The sequence below is a fragment of the Camelus dromedarius genome, chromosome Y (genome assembly GCF_036321535.1).
Source record: "Camelus dromedarius isolate mCamDro1 chromosome Y, mCamDro1.pat, whole genome shotgun sequence".
NCBI lineage: Eukaryota > Metazoa > Chordata > Mammalia > Artiodactyla > Camelidae > Camelus > Camelus dromedarius.
Window position 1 is genome coordinate 17,439,790 of NC_087473.1, and position 16,301 is coordinate 17,456,090.

Below are 16,301 nucleotides of genomic sequence, written 5' to 3' on the forward strand. Positions count from 1 at the left end.
TGAAGGACCGGGGCTGCCATCTTGGGGAAGGGAAGAAGCTGGCTTGAGGACCAAACGGAAGAACGGAAGGATGGAAGGAGTGTGTGACTCAGCAAGCGTTGTTGGATTTGTCAGCCTGGGACCTCCCCTGATTTGACATCTAATGGTTTGTGAGATAATACACATTGTTCTAACTGTCAAAGCCTTTTTTGAATTGGCCATGTTTGTTTCAGCCAAAGGCACTCCAGTCTGTAGGGGCTCCGTTAATGGCGTTGCATGTCATCTGAGTTGTAAGTTGAGACAATGTTGTGGAGCCCAGAGAGTTGGAAGTCTTGAATGGAAGGAATTTTATAATGAAGACATTGGAATGTCACATAGAAGGGAGTGTATATTGTGAGATGGACTAAAGGAGAGTGAGGCACAGTGCAGAGAGATCAGCGAAAGCATTTTTGCAATAATTGAAAACTCAAGTGCCAAGCACCTGACAGAGGACGCAAGTCTATGAAATGGAAAGTAAGGCAAAGGGAGAAATTCATTTAAAAATGAGAAACCACAAGACACACTGAGTGGGCCAAGAGCAAAGAAAGAAAGAAAAATAAGTTTTTAAAAGATCATTTACATGCATGACTGGCACATTGTGCTGTACACCAGAAATTGAGACATTGTGTATCTTCTTTGGTGAAATATTGATTCAAATCTTTTGTTTTTTTAAAAAAAAAAATTCATTCACAGTTAGATCTTTCCTGAAAGCAATTTAAAGGCTTAATATATATTTTTTGTGCATTTTTTAATTGAAGTACAGTTAGTTTACAATGTTGTATCCTTTCTGGCGTACAGCATAATGCTTCAGTCATACATGAACATACATATATTTGTTTTCATATTCTTTTTCAACATAAGTTACTACAAGATATTGAATATAGTTCCCTGTGCTCTGCAGTAGGACCTTGTTGTTTATCTGTTTTATATATACTAGTTGGTATCTGCAAATCCTGAACTGCCAATTTATCCCTTCCCATCCCCTCCCCAACCCAGTAACCATAAGTTTATTTTCTCTGTCTGTGAGTCTGTTTCTGTTTTGTAAATGTTTGTTTGTTTTCTTATTTTTAGATTCCACATATAAGTGACATCGTATGGTATTTTTCTTTCTCTTTCTGGCTTACTTCAGTTAGATTGACGATCTTCAGGTACATCCATGTTGCTCCAAATGGCATTATTTTATTCTTTTTTATGGCTGAGTAGTATTCCATTGTATAAATATACCACAGCTTCTTTATCCAGTCACCTGTTGATGGACATTTAGGTTGGTTCCTTGTCTTGTCTATTATAAATAATGCTGCCATGAACCCTGGGGTGCACGCATCTTTTTAAGGCTTAATGTATTTTTTTTAAGAAATCATTTAATCTACAATTCAGATTTTGTTGCAACTCAAATGATCAAATTTGAGTAACAAAAGAAAAATTCAGATTAGGGTCATTTTATTTCAAGAGTGACTGATGCAAGTAAAATTCAAACCGTCAATCAATATGGATTTGATGATCAGTAACAGCTTTTCCAAAAACAAAATAAATTCCAAAGAAATTAAGTACGCTCAGTGAAGCAAGATATCAGTTATGTGAGTGTTCGTCTTTTTTTTCTTTTAACTCATGGTGGAAAACATTAAGCGTATGGCCATTGTGTTGGGCACTAAGGATGCAAAACACAGGGCTGCCTTCAAGTCATCACCATGGAAACATTTGGAGCCAACCAACAGCTGAAACATGAGATAGAAAGTACTGAATTTTAGGTATAGCTGGGGTGTTCTGGGAGTACAAAGAAACGTCATCCAACCAAGCTTGGAGTCAGGTAGTGGAGAGGCTCAGGGATGGCTCATGGAGAATGTAAGCCTACGATGCGTTTTGAAGAAGAGCAGTGAATTAACCAGGAAAAAAGAGCCCGTGGGAATGACTTCTTTCCAAGAATGGAGTTAGGCATGGCTGAGACGTAAGTTGTTTGTGCAAGAAGGGAGCTGGTTCAGGCTACAGACTCAAGCTCCATCAGAAGGAGCTCCTTATCCCCACATGGGATGCCTTATCCTTTTTTTCCTCACTCTTGGTTGTAAATGAGAGCTGGCGCCTCCCAAGTAAATGTTACAGGAGGTTTCTTAAGAATTTGGGATGCTTCGGAACATCTATGTGAGGACTGTTTATTTTAGCTAAAGCAACTCACTATTTTTCCCCTGGGACTTAATGTGACAGAAGAAGTTGGGGTTATTATACCTGTTTGCAGATCATTTTTTTTTCTTGCCCGGAAATTAAAAAATACAATTTTAATATTGTCATCTTTCACCCCAGATTGAATTTAATCAAAGACTTCTTACACTTTTTTTTACTTAAAAAGAATCTGTGTGTATGTGTCCAATAAGTGATTCAACATTTGAGAGTCGATAAAGCCTTCAAGATCAATAAGAGCAAATTGCTTGTACATATGTTAATACGAAATTCTTTGTGCAAGTTTCACTTGTGTAAAATAAATTCATTCACATTCACATGTTTAACTTCTGCTTCAAGCGATGCAGTTCTCCAAATAAGATTTGCAACCCCAAATGTCCCGACTTGTTATTTTCGCAAAGACCAGATTGAAATTTAACCATCTTCATCCTAAATCAGTGGACTGACAAAGTAAACCAGCTCTCAGGAATAAAATCAAATTGAAAAGTATTTTAATCCCCTCTTGCCAAGTATAAAATTATAATGTTAATGAAACCATTCTGTATTTTCCTAAAAGGATATTTATGAATAGACTTTTTCTAACCTGTCCCGATACAAAGTTACATTGTGAGCACACTTTGTACGTCTTCTTCGCAATTAGAAAGTCTGAAACTGTGGTTGCACAATTACATGGGTTCAAAGGGCAAACGTTCTTGTTTTCTGTGTATTTTTTACTTCCTGTTGGAACAGTCTGAACCTTGAAAGGGTTTATCAGATTGATTTTGCAAAAATCTCTGCTATCATGTGAAAGCAGGAATCACTGGTCTTTATTTTAAGAACTGGGAAATGGGTTCCCTAAGTTATAAGAAATTAAAAGAAATTATTTTTTTCTGACATTTCTTGAGAAATTAGCAAGGTTAGACGAAATATCATTTTTAAAAAACATTTTTTGGGGGGAGATAATTAGGTATACTTATTTATGTATTTTTTGGAGGAGATACTGGGGATTGAACCCAGGACCACAGGCATGCTAATCATGCGCTCTGCCACTTGAGCTACACCCTCCCCTCGAAATATTATTTAAGCAGCCATTATTAACATCCTTTGAGCCACAAACACCTATGAGCATCTGTCAAAAATGACTGACCTTGAGCAGAAAAGTGGTCAGAGGTGCCTTTGCACATAACACAGTTTGGGGGATTTTCAGCCCATCTATATGGATCAGAGGTTAAAAAACGCCTCCTTCAAAAAGTAAATTATCCTCCGAGGAACAAGCTGCCTTTCTTAACTTAGGAGAAAAAAAAAATAGAACTTAAGAGAGAACTACCAGCGAAGATTCACGGTGAGAATGATATGTTACCAGCATTTCCTGCAATGCCTGTGCATTAAAGAAAATGATTTCCAGGAGAAAGAATTTTCCATGACCTTAGTGTTCATGAAGATGTTGTAAGAATAATATGCAATTCTGAATGCTAGGACAAAAATGTCTAAAGCTGGATGTTTCTTAGGCAGAAATCTTAGGTGGGATCCAACAGTGATGGAGTCTTCAGTCAGTTCCTCTTGGGCACCAGAGTGACAGCCTGTCTTTTCTTGTGCTGATGTGGGATTTTAGACCCTCCACCAAGTTCCGTTGAAGAATCTTCAACCAGCAGATAAGACGTATGTTGTTAAGTCGTGTTAGCAGGATTCTACTTTACTGTGGGCCACGTTGGAGCCGTGTCTGCTTCCTTGAGTGGTTCCACGTTCTAACCTCTCACAGTATTGCAACCAAATACGAGCAGGCAACTCAGTTTCAATTGGTTGGATTAGCAGGATGGTCCAAAGGCGACAACCACATGGATTCCTCTCAGAGCTGAGCAGCACACTGTACCAAAGATGATCTCCATGGTGGTGACACTGAGTTACGAAGAATAAGTGACGTTAAACCAGAAGAAAGTCTAAATGCCCATCAACATCATTTTGGGCCATGAAAGAAGCCAGACACGAAAGGGTGCCTGCACCGTGATTCCACTGATAGGAAGTTCAAGATCAGGTGAGACTCACCCACGATTACGTTGAGAGATGAATTTTTTTTTTTTTGAAAGTGGACATGAGGAGCCTTCCTGGGGTGATGGAAATGCTTTGTTATCTTGCTCTGCTCGATGCTTCCACGAACGCATATTTGCCGAAATTCACGAAGCTGCGTACTTCAGATGTGTGCCTTCTCTTGTGCAAACATTGTATCTTACCGAGATTCCCATTTTTTAAAAGATAATGCATTAAATTAACATCTGCTGAAATGTATCTGTGGAAGCAGCAATTCCACAGGGCTCTGATAGGTGTGTCGACTGAAAAAAAAATGTACAACCTAGAAGTTGAGAATCATGTATTATTTGGCAGGCGTTCTGAGGACTTTGAGCCCTGGGGAAGCATCCTCTCAGATCGCTCTGAGGGCCTGTGCCAAAGAGGCAGTGGAGGAGCCAGCATATATAGGAGTTTGGGGAACAAAAACCAGGTAGTGGTAACACCAGAAGGTGACTGTTAATTAAAGCAAAGCAGACACCTCATGTTGGTGAATTTAGCGGTTTTCTGGGTCTGGGAATGTGCAACAATCTGGACTCCCCGAAGTCCTTTCTTTGATCTGCACCTTAGCTCTCTAGGGCCACTGTCCTGTTCTTTCCAGTCCTGAGTCCCCTCAGGGGCACCTTTTGGGGGGTGGCCTCAGGGGCTAAGATCTTGGCATCAGGCAGCCTGATTGTCCCCGTCCTGAGTCCCCTCAGGGCTCACCTGTGGGAGCTGCGGTAGCAGCTGAGGTGTTAATGGCCACAACAGCCTTTGCTTACGGCTCTGGCAGGCAACATTTTTTCATTCACAGGTGTTATGCCATATATTTCATTATCAAAAAAAAAAAAAAAACCCAAAAAACAAAACCCTGTGGGATTAGTGTGCCTGACAACGCAATTTAGGAAAGTCTCCTTTAAATAGCTCTTTGAATGTCTTGGCATATTTAGAGATGATATTAAATTTTAACCCAGTTTTTATAGAAGTGTTTGCCTTCAACATGGTTAGATTTTGGAAAACTGGCTTCGGGGAAACAGTTCATTGATGAATAAATTCCTTCCTGCAGAGAGATGGAGAAAAGATTTTAAATGTTACTATTTGAAGCATAAAGCTCATTCTTAACGTCAATCTCAGTGAAAATAGAACAGATCAAAATTCCTTTGTTTGCTTCATCCACTAATTTGACAGGATATATATATATACATACTAGGCTGGCATTTAAAAATCTGGTGGTTTATTTTCTTAATGATGCTGCAAAAATATTTTTCTTTTTCTCTCTTAAAAATCGTTCAGGACATCACGTACTCAGGCACAGTTAGAGGTGAGCTATGAATGCTTTAGAGGGACCCAAGAAATGTATCATGATGTCATGAAATGTCATATAGTGTGTCATACATACTGAAATGTACAACATGGGTCAACGGACAATCTAATTTGAATATCTTGCCTGTGTCGACAGAAAAAAAAATGCACCGTCTAAAAGTTGAGAATGATGTTTTATTAGCAGGTCATACCAAGGGCTTAAGCCCGAGAAACGGCCTCTCAGATCGCTCTGGGGACCCAGGCTGAAGAGGTAAAGGAGGAGCCAGGAGATACAGGAGTTCTTGCAACAAAAACCGGGTAGTCAGAACATCAGACGATTACTGTTATTTAAAGAAAAACCAGACCTCTCAAGTTAATGAATTTAGCACTTTTCTATGTATGGGAGGATGCAAGAGTGGGCTTATAGAAATCAATCCTTTCATGTGCATCTGCGCTGCCTAAGGCCAGGATCCTGTTTTTCTCCATCCTGAATGCCCTCGGGGGGCAGAGTTGGGGTGGGCTGCGGTGGCTGAGGGCGTGATGGCTGGAACATCCTTTGTTTACTGATACGGCTAGGCGCCATTCTTTGTCCACACCTACAAGAGAGAGCCTAGGGGAAAGAAATTATCTTTCCATTTGGTGGGCATCTTACATAATTGTAATTACTTTGGCAGAAAGTCATAAAGCTTTCAACTCCTTAGAAACCATGTAACATTGTGGGTCTCCCAAGTGCATTTTAAATTTGTGAAATTCTGTGATACGATGGGTTAAATCTGTGGCAGTTCATTTTTCAGCCTCCTCATTTCATGAAAATGCATGAAGGTGGATTTCTTTTTTTTTTTTTTTCCCCTCCTTAAATTGTCCATACATGCTAAATCTGAAACCTTTCAAGGCTCCTAAATGAGACTAAAGTGCTTGGCTGCAGATCCTCGGCAAAGCCACGTGCGATGAGAATTGTGACAGACCCTTTTAACTTAATGATCTGTGCGTTGCCGCCTGCCTCTTGTCTCAGTAGCTTTTCCTCTGACGTTTGTAACTGGGGCTGCAGTTCCCATTTTTGTCTGCCGCTGGTAAACAGGTCTGTTATTTATATCAGCCACAGCCTACGCTTGGAGACAGGTCAGGGTTGCATTCTCCCTGGAGTCTAAATGCCCAGCTTACTCAGAAACGATTAGTAACATCATCAGAGCTGTCATTGCAAATTGAGGCAGCCGTTGAAATTCTGCAGTTTGTTTTAGCATCAAATTAGAATACAATGAGATATACGAAGCTGAGTTTGCTTGAATGAATGTGGGATATAGTTTAATAGAACTTGAATCTGGAGCTAAACTTTTTCCCCACCCGATCCCACTAATTCCATCCATACAGACCATAATCACCTTCTTTTGTTCCTTAATCCTAAAACCCAGGAAATCATGCCAATAGATTTAAAAAAAGTGTATTTTTGAATATTGGTGTACGTATGACTGAAACAGTATGAGACAACATTCTAAACTAACTGTACTTCAATTTAAAAAAAAATTAAAAAAATAAAGTATTGCCATTTTTTAAAAGTATGTTTTTTGTCTTTTCATTACTTTTTTAAAAAATAAATCTTTTTTTATTGAAGTACAGTCAGTTACAATGTGTCAGTTTCTGGTGTACAGCATGATGTTCTTCTGGTCGTGTGTGTGTGTGTGTGTGTGTGTGTGTATAAGTGTGTGTGTGTGTGTGTGTGTGTTCCTTTTCCTATTTTAAAAAGTATGTTTTATGAATCATTGGAAGAAAAATAGAATCCAATGAAGAATGGAAACTTCCCCAAAGATATTGGTAGGGTTCAGGATTTTTTTTTTTCTGTCTGTGGGCTGCTTCTCATTCTGAAATCTCGGATGCATCATAGGAGTTGCGCCCGATTTACATTTAGTTCTTAAACAGAATTTGTCCTCGCTGTCAAGTCATTTGCTTCAGTGTTTTTGCTCTTTTGCCTTTCAATCCCTTGTGTTTGAGAGAGGTGATTTTCTTTCATGTTTCATTATAAGATATTGAATGCTGGATTAAAAAACACATTTTAATTGAGAGATCTTTCAACGCCAAGGAAACGCACCGCTTTTAAGTACTGCTTGATGCTTTTTGTCAGCTTATATATTCATGTAACAGCCACCTGATGTGTGCACAGAACATCTCCATTACTCTGGAAAGTCCCCATTTATGTTCATTCTCCATCCATTAACTCCTCACCAGAGACAGCCATTGTCCAGTTTCTGCTGCCCTGGAAAAGTTGTCCCTGTATTTTTTTTATTATTATTAATTAGGTAACATTCTATACTTTGTTATTTTTTTAAACTCAGTGTAACATTTCTGAGATTTACCATGGTGTTACAGGATGTCAATAGATCATTTTTACTTGATGTCAGCGCTGGCTTGAACAAGTAGAAACTTTGTTTCTCTTGTCTCCAGATGTTGGACAGTTAGACTGTTTCCAGGTTTTGGCTGTTACAATTAGACGCTCTCTAAATGTTTGTGTCCATGTCTCTGCGTGGATATAGTCCTTCATGTTTAGGGACTTGCGCAGTTGTAGACTTGATATACTTTTAACTTGGTAAGAAATTACTGAATAGTTTTCCCAAGAGATTGTCCAGTTTCGCACTTCCTCAAGTGCGAAAAATCCACTTACTCTCAGTCTTCACTAATATTTGAAACTGTCAGTCTTTATAATGTAGACTATTCTGGTAGATACGGTTTGAATTTAATGTTGAGCAAATTACTGCTGAAATTTTTCATGTGGCTATTGGGAATTTTATGTATTGAGTTGTGAATTATACATTTTAGCCTTTCACTCATTAAATTGCATTTTTCATCCTTTATTGCTTGTTTGCAGGGGATGTTTATATATTGTGGACATGAGTCTATATGTATACATATATACATAAATCTATATGTATAAAAATATATATTTATGTGTGTGTATATGTGTGTGTGTGTGTGTGTGTATATATAAAAAATTTTTATTCATCTATGGTTAGCCTAAATATTTTCACAGTGGTATCTTTGATAAGTGGAAATGATTAATTTTGTTTGATGTATAATTTTTCCATTTGTTCTTTTATGGTTGGTGGTTTTCCTGTCCAAGAAATCTTGCTACCCTATGTTTAAAGTGAAATGCTTCTGTATCCTCTTCCAGAATCTTTCTTTTATTTTTTTTATATTTTAACACCTGTATTGTGCTATGATTCTTGTACAGTAAATTACACATATTTCAGATGTACAATTTGATTAATTTTGATAGATGTATAACCCATGAAACCACCACCACAATCAAGATACTAACATCCCCATCACTTCCTAGCAGGTGCAAATCTCAAACTCCCAATTTATCCCTTCCCATCCCCTTTATTCCTGTGATAACTATAGTTTGTTCTCTATGTCTGTAAGTCTGTTTCTGTTTTGTAAATAAGTTCATTTCTGTCCTTTTTTTTTTGTTAATTCTACATATAAGTAATATCACATGGCATTTTTCTTTCTCTTTCTGACTTACTCCACTTCGTATGACAATCTCCAGGTCCATCCATGTTGCTCCAAATGGCATTATTTCATTCTTTTTTGTGGCTGAGCAGTATTCCATTGTATAAATATAGCACATCTTCTTTATCCAGTCATCTGTCGATGGACATTTAGGCTGTTTCCATGTCTTGGCTGTTGTAAATAGTGCTGCCCTGAACATTGGTGTCTTTACTTTTTTTTTTTTAAATTGAAGTACAGTCGGTTACAATGTGTCAATTTCTGGCGTACAGCACAATGTCCCAGTCATGCATATAAATACATATATTTGTTTTCATATTCTTTTTCATGAAATGTTATTACAAGATATTGAATATAGTTCCCAGTGCTATACAGAACTTGTTTTTTTTACTCTATTTTTATGTATAGTGGCTAACATTTTCAAATCTGAATCTCCCAAATTTATCCCTTCCCACCCACTTTCCCTGGTAACCATAAGATTGTTTACTATATGAGTGAGTCTGCTTCTGTTTTATATATGGATTCATAGTGTCTTTTTCTTTTTTTTTTTAAGACTCCACATATAAGAGATCTCATATGGTATTTGTCTTTCTCTTTCTGGCTTACTTCACTTAGAATGATGATCTCTAGGTCCATCCATGTTGCTGCAAATGCCATTAACTATTCATTTTTAGGGCTGAGTAGTATTCCATTGTATAAATATACCACATCTTCTTTATCCAGTCGTCTGTTGATGGACATTTAGGTGCTTCCATGTCTTGTCTATTGTAAATAGTGATGCTGTAAACATTGGGATGCATGTATCTTTTCAAATTAGAGTTCCCTCTGGATATATGTCCAGGAGTGGGATTGCTGGATCATAGGGTAAATCTATTTTTAGTTTTTTGAGGAATCTCCATACTGTCTGGAGACAGAGTATTTCTTTTAAATGTAGGTATATATCACATCTAGAGTTAAATATTAGCTGTTGTGAGATAGAAATCCAGGTTCTCACTTTTTTCCAATTTACCAGTTTTTCTAACATCATTTATTGAAAGAAGTTTTTTATATGCTTGGGTTTATTTTTCCTGTGGTATACTATCTTTCTTACTACCACAGTGTCACCATGCTGATAATAATATTCTAGAACGTCTTGACATCAGATGGTGTAAATCCTCCTTTTTTTCCTCGTTTTTCAAAGTCATAATATAACAACCTTTTTCTACTTTGCTGGATTCAATTGCCTAAAATTTTGTTGGGCATTCTTGCCTCTGTATTTATGAACTGATTCTTCTGTCTTGTTCCAACCTAGTAACGTGTTTGTCAGGTTTTGGTATCAAGGTAATGCTGGATTTTAGGACAAGCTGGAAAGTGTTTCTCTTATTTTTCAAAAGTGTTTATGCAGCATTGGAATAACAACTTCTTTAAATATTTTACAGAACTTACCAATCTACTGGCCTGAAAGGGGTTTTTTATGGTATTTTTAAATTACTGTGTATCAAACTAATTTGATAGTTATATATCTATTTGAATTTTATTTCTCTCATGTCAGTTTTGGTAAGTTGTGTTCTTTTAAAAGAAATGTTTCTTTTTATCTAAGTTTTTGCATTCATTACCATAAAGTTATTTGTGGTGTGCCCTAATCATCATTTTAACATCTGTTATCCCTTTGCCATTCCTGGCATTAGTAATTTGTGTTTCCTGTCTTTTTCTATGATCACGTTCATAGATGTTTATCAATTTTACGAAATTTTCAGGAAAAAAACCAACATTTAACAATGTTAATATCTCTATTTTGCATGTTTTCTAAAATATTAATTTCTACATTTGTTTGATCATTAGATTTCTTCCACTTACTTTGCCCTTTTTTTTTTTAGCTTTTTAATGTTGAATTGTGGTTTTCTGGTTTTATACTTTTCCTTCACCTAAGCACAGCTTAGCTGTATCACACATATGTTGATATGTGTTTGTTTCCTCTTCAAATGCTAATATTTTCTATAATTTTTTAGCCATTCTCTGGTTTTTAAAAGCTATGTTCCTAATTTCCAAATATCTGAATTCTGTGTTTCTCTCTGTCTCTTTGTGTTTATCAGGTTTTGGTGTCAAGGTAATGCTGCTAGCTCCTGCACACACAAAACACACACACATACCTCTGGCTTCGTTAGAGTGCTTTGGAGATTTCCCACCTGTTTAATTGCTAATGAAATATAACTTAATATCCTTTTCATCAGTGGATAGACTTAATACAATTGCAACCCTTTAATGGTTTTTGAGGTTTATATTAAAGTGTAGCACATAATCTTAGCAAACATCCACATGCACTTGAAAATCAATATATTATTTTTAAATTCCCGGGCATGCTGTCACATAAATGTCATTTAGGTAAATGTTACCAATCATGTCATTCAAGCCTTCCATATTTTTACTGAATATTTGTTTGTTCCATGCCACTAAATGTGAATGAATTTTTTCCTTTTTTTTTTTTTCCTTTTGAGTACGGCAATATTTCCTACATTTTAAAGCTGCATCATTAACATCTCCTGTATTGCAAGTCTGCAGGAGAACAATTCTTTCAGCAATTTGCGGTTTTTATTCCCATGTCTTCCAGGCTTCCCTGTATATGGAGGAATGTTCCATTTCATCCTTCCCGTAAGAGAGTATGATGAGTCTTTATTGACACTTTATCTTTACTTTGATTCCATCAAATTGACTACGCTGTAGCCAGTGCAGTTTTCTACGTATTTACTCTGCTTGGTGATTGTCATGCGTCTTGCTTCATTTAGGTCATGTATTTTTTTTTTTAATCAACTTTAGAATATTTTCGGCCATTTCACCTTCAGATGTTTATCTGCCCCTTTTCATGCCTCATCCCTTCCTGAAATTCCAATTACTTGTATGTTGTAACACTTGATATTGCCTGTCGGATGTCAGATGCTCTATTGGGTATTTTCTCCACTCTTTTATTTAAAATTTTTGTGGATCAGTTTGGACACTTCTTGCCTATGGCAAAGGTACATATATGTTTTCTTTTGCTATTCCAGTCTCCTGTGTTGTGACTCCAGTGAATAGGTCATTTTTCATACTATTGTTTTTAATTTCCAGTATTTCTTTTTAGTGCCTTTTTATAGTTTCCATCTCTTTACCAAAATACCCACTCTTTTTTATTGAAGTCTGTTTTATTTACAACAGTGTATTAGTTTCAGGTGTACAGAAAGGTGATTCAGATATATGTGTCTGTCTGTGTGTGTGTATATATATACACACACTTTTTCAGGCTCTTTTCCATTGTAGGTTATTGCAAAATATTGAATACAGTTCCTTGTGCTACACAGTAGGTCCTAGTTGTTTATCTGTTTCATATATGGTACTTTGTATCTGCTAATCCCAAACTCCTAATTTATCCCTCCCCTTCTTTCCCCTCTGGTAACCATAAGTTTGTCTCCTATGTCTGTTGGTCTGTTTCTATCTTGTAAATAAGTTTATTTGTATCATATTTTTAGATTCCACATATAAGTGATATATGATATTCGTCTTTCTCTGTCTGACTTACTTCACTTCATATAATAATCTCTACGTCCATTCACATCGCTGTAAATGTCATTATTTTATTCTTTTTTATGGCTGAGTAATATTCCACTGTATATACACACCACATCTTCCTTATTCATTTGTCAGTGTGCATTTAAGTTGCTTCTATGTCTTGACTATTGTAAGTAGTGTTGCTATGAATATTGGAGTACATGTATCTTTTTGAATTAGAGTTCCCTCCAGATACATGCCCAAGAGTGGGATTGCTGGATCATATGGTAAGGCTATTTTTACGGACGTTCTGTACTGTTTTCCATAGTAGCTACACTCCCAAATTACGTTCCCACCAACAGTGTAGGAGGGTTGCCTTTTCTCCACACCCTGTCCAGCATTTATCATTTGTTGACTTTTTAATCATGGCCGTTCTGACCAGTGTGAGGTGATACCTCCTTGCGGTTTTGATTTATTTGATAATTAGCAATATTGAGGATCTTTTCATGTGTCTGTTGATTACCTGTATGGCTTCTTTGGAAAAACGTCTGTTTAGGTCTCCTGTCCGTATTTTTTGGATAGGCTTTTTTTTTTTTTTTTTTTGAGCTGTATGAGCTGTTTGTATATTTTGGAAATGAAGCCCTTGTCAGTCACCTTGTTTGCAAATATCTTCTCGTAGTCTGTAGGTTGTCTTCTTGTTTTAGTATGGTTTCCACTGCTGTGCAAAACCTTGCAAGTTTAATTAGGTCCCATTTGTTTATTTTTGCTCAAAGTATCGACACTTCATTCATTGGTCATCTTCTACATTAGTTCCTACAATTTATCTGTCTATCTGTCTGTGTGTGTATCTATCTATCTATCTATCTATCTATCTATCTATCTATCTATCCATCCAATCATCCATCCATCCATCCATCCATCCATTCTGTCTGTCTGTCTATCTATCTATCTATCTACCTACCTACCTACCTACCTACCATCTCCCCCCACCTCTCTCTTTGTTCTTCTGTCTGTATATCTTAGTTATTTTAAATAGCCTGTCTGATAACTGTACTATCTGTACCATCTGTGGGTCTGCTTTTATTGACTATTTTCTCTTTTAAGCATAGGTTACATATTTTTCATTTTTTGCATATCTCATAATCTTTAGTTTGCCTATCATTTATTTTATATAAAAGACTAGTAGAATGTGAAATATATAACCTTTTACTTGGGAGGGGGAAAACCATCCTTTTTTTTTTCTTCCTTTTAAGCCACTAGCGTGTGGGGCTATGTCAGTATGACGTCAACGTTTAGCAGCTTTGGTAGGATTTAATTTTCTGATGGCTTGAAGCATTTTGAGAGCATGCTCCAGGCTTTCTTTTCTGCATCAGTGACATCTGAGCATTGGCTGATTTCATTCCATGTCTTTCGTGTTTGCTTGTTTGTTTCTAAGTCTCTCTTGTTTACTGCCTAGCACCCTGCTTTCAGGTTTGCTAAGGATTGTCCCTCTGTTCTCTCATCCTGCTTTTCTATTTCTGTGTCTGAGAGACCGCTCTCTGGACTGAGGCTCTTCCGACAGACTTCAGAGGGCAGGTGCTTCACGGTGTATAAGGACCAGGCATGCAGTGGAGGACTCAGGTCGCATCCCATCCTCCTGCCTTTGGAGTATGGCTGCGTAGTACTCGGGTGAGTCCTGTGAATACCCCTTTGCGGATATGCAGCAATCTCTTGCCCTGCCCCAGACACGCACGTGCAGCTAAGACCCGATATTAAGAATTACTGGGAAGACACAGACTCACAGACATAGTAAACAATCCATGGTTACCGGGGAAAGCGGGTGGGAAGGGATCAATTTGGGAGTTTGAGATTTACAAATATTAGCCACTATATATGTATAAATAGATCTTTTAAAAACTTTCTTCTGTATAGCACAGGGAACTATGTTCAATATCGTGTAATAACCTTTAATGAAAAAGGATATGAAAACAAATATATGTATGTATGTGCACGACTGGGACACTGTGCTGTGCACCAGAAATGGACACGTGGTAACTGACTGTACTTCAATAAAAAGAGTTAGTGGGAAATTTTGAGTCCCTTTGTGGGACACCCACATATATGATTACATAGTTATGCATAATTTCATACCTGTGAATCTGCTGTGAAGTGTTTTGTATTTATTTCATTATGTAGGGTTGACAATGGAAGGCAGTGATGGAAATCTTTTTATCTGTACTCCGTATTATATGACGTAGCAATGCAGAAGAAAAAGGCTAAAGTTTCTCACAATAGACACTTCAATTTCACAGACCACTCTGGAATCCCTGCTTATTCAAGTCTCTTATAAAGTTGCATTAATAGTTTTTATTCAAAGTTCCTACCTTAGGAAAGCATTCATCCCTTTGTCACCTCACATATTAAATTATTCAAATAATTACATTTTTATAACCACAGCGGGTGGCATGTTTCACTTTGTAAATTGAAGGATGCACTGTAGAATGAAGATAAAAGGTCTTAGGCATTTTCCATTGAAGAAGACTCTTTTGGGAATTATAGTACCTCTGTTCCTCTCTATTTAGGGACAGATAGAAACCATATGTTCCTGGCTGAGACACAGTGAAAGTGAAAAAGTCATTTTCCCCAAGACCAGACATCGAACTGAGGTCCCTTGTAAGGTGCAGTCTCCTATCTCCCGCCATTCGTCACTGAATTCCAGATACTTCAGACTTTTGTTTTAACCCAGACATGGCCTAACACCATTCCTTGTTTGATGAAACATGCCTGGCCGGACACCTGTCTGTGCTGTTTCTTCACCTACTGCTGTTGAAAATCAACCATTATCCTTCTGTTGGCCCTCATTTGAGTTGTCCATTTACAATGGCCTCACCTGCCTAGTGCTTCTGGTCTAGGCTGGGCTGGGCGGCCTCCTGGCTTTGGCCGGCGCACATCGGCCAGCTGCCCTTCTCCTGGAGGCTGGCTGAGGGGTGGCTGAGAGATTCCTGGTCTAGAATGGCGGCACATGAACATCTTGACTGTGGGGCGATGAGGTGACGAGGAGTAATGCAGATTTAAGATGGAGACAAGGCAACAGACTCCACATCCTTAGAGGAAGAATGTGTTATTAGAAGGGCATGGATACAGAGAACGGTAAGAAAGCATGGCCCGGATTGCTAGCAACCTAGCAGGCTCCATGCCCGCCCTCAGACCAGCCGACCTTCCTGACTGATTCACACCCTCCGCGTGTCCCCCTGCCGGCCTCATTTCCATGCCCTCGTTCGTCCCAGATGTCCCGGCTTATTCTGACGTCTCCCTGGTATGGAGTGTACATCCCGCCTAGTCCCCAGAGACGATTCTGTGGTTTGCAAGTTTCCATTTCAAGGACAGTCCTGTCACTAGTGATGCCGATGTCCTTGAGGTTAACATATGATTTAGAATGAGGGTTTCCTGATAATTACATTGCCGCTTTTTCCTCTTCTAAGTCAAATCTGGTTTTTTTAATGGCTCATATTTTATGTATTTATTTTTCTTTTAATGGAAGTATAGTTGATTTACAATGTTGTGTTATTTCAGGTGTTTTTTAAAGTTCTGGATCCAACTTTGTCACAAAGAGCAAGATTTACTTCTCTTTGAAGTGTCTGCCTATCTGTCTATCTGTCTATCTATCTATCTATCTATCTATCTATCTATCTATCATCTATCCATCCATCCATCCATTTATCCATTTATCCGTCTATCTATCCATCTATCTGTCTGCCTATCTATCTATCTATCTATCTATCTATGTATCATCTATCCATCCATTTATCCATTTA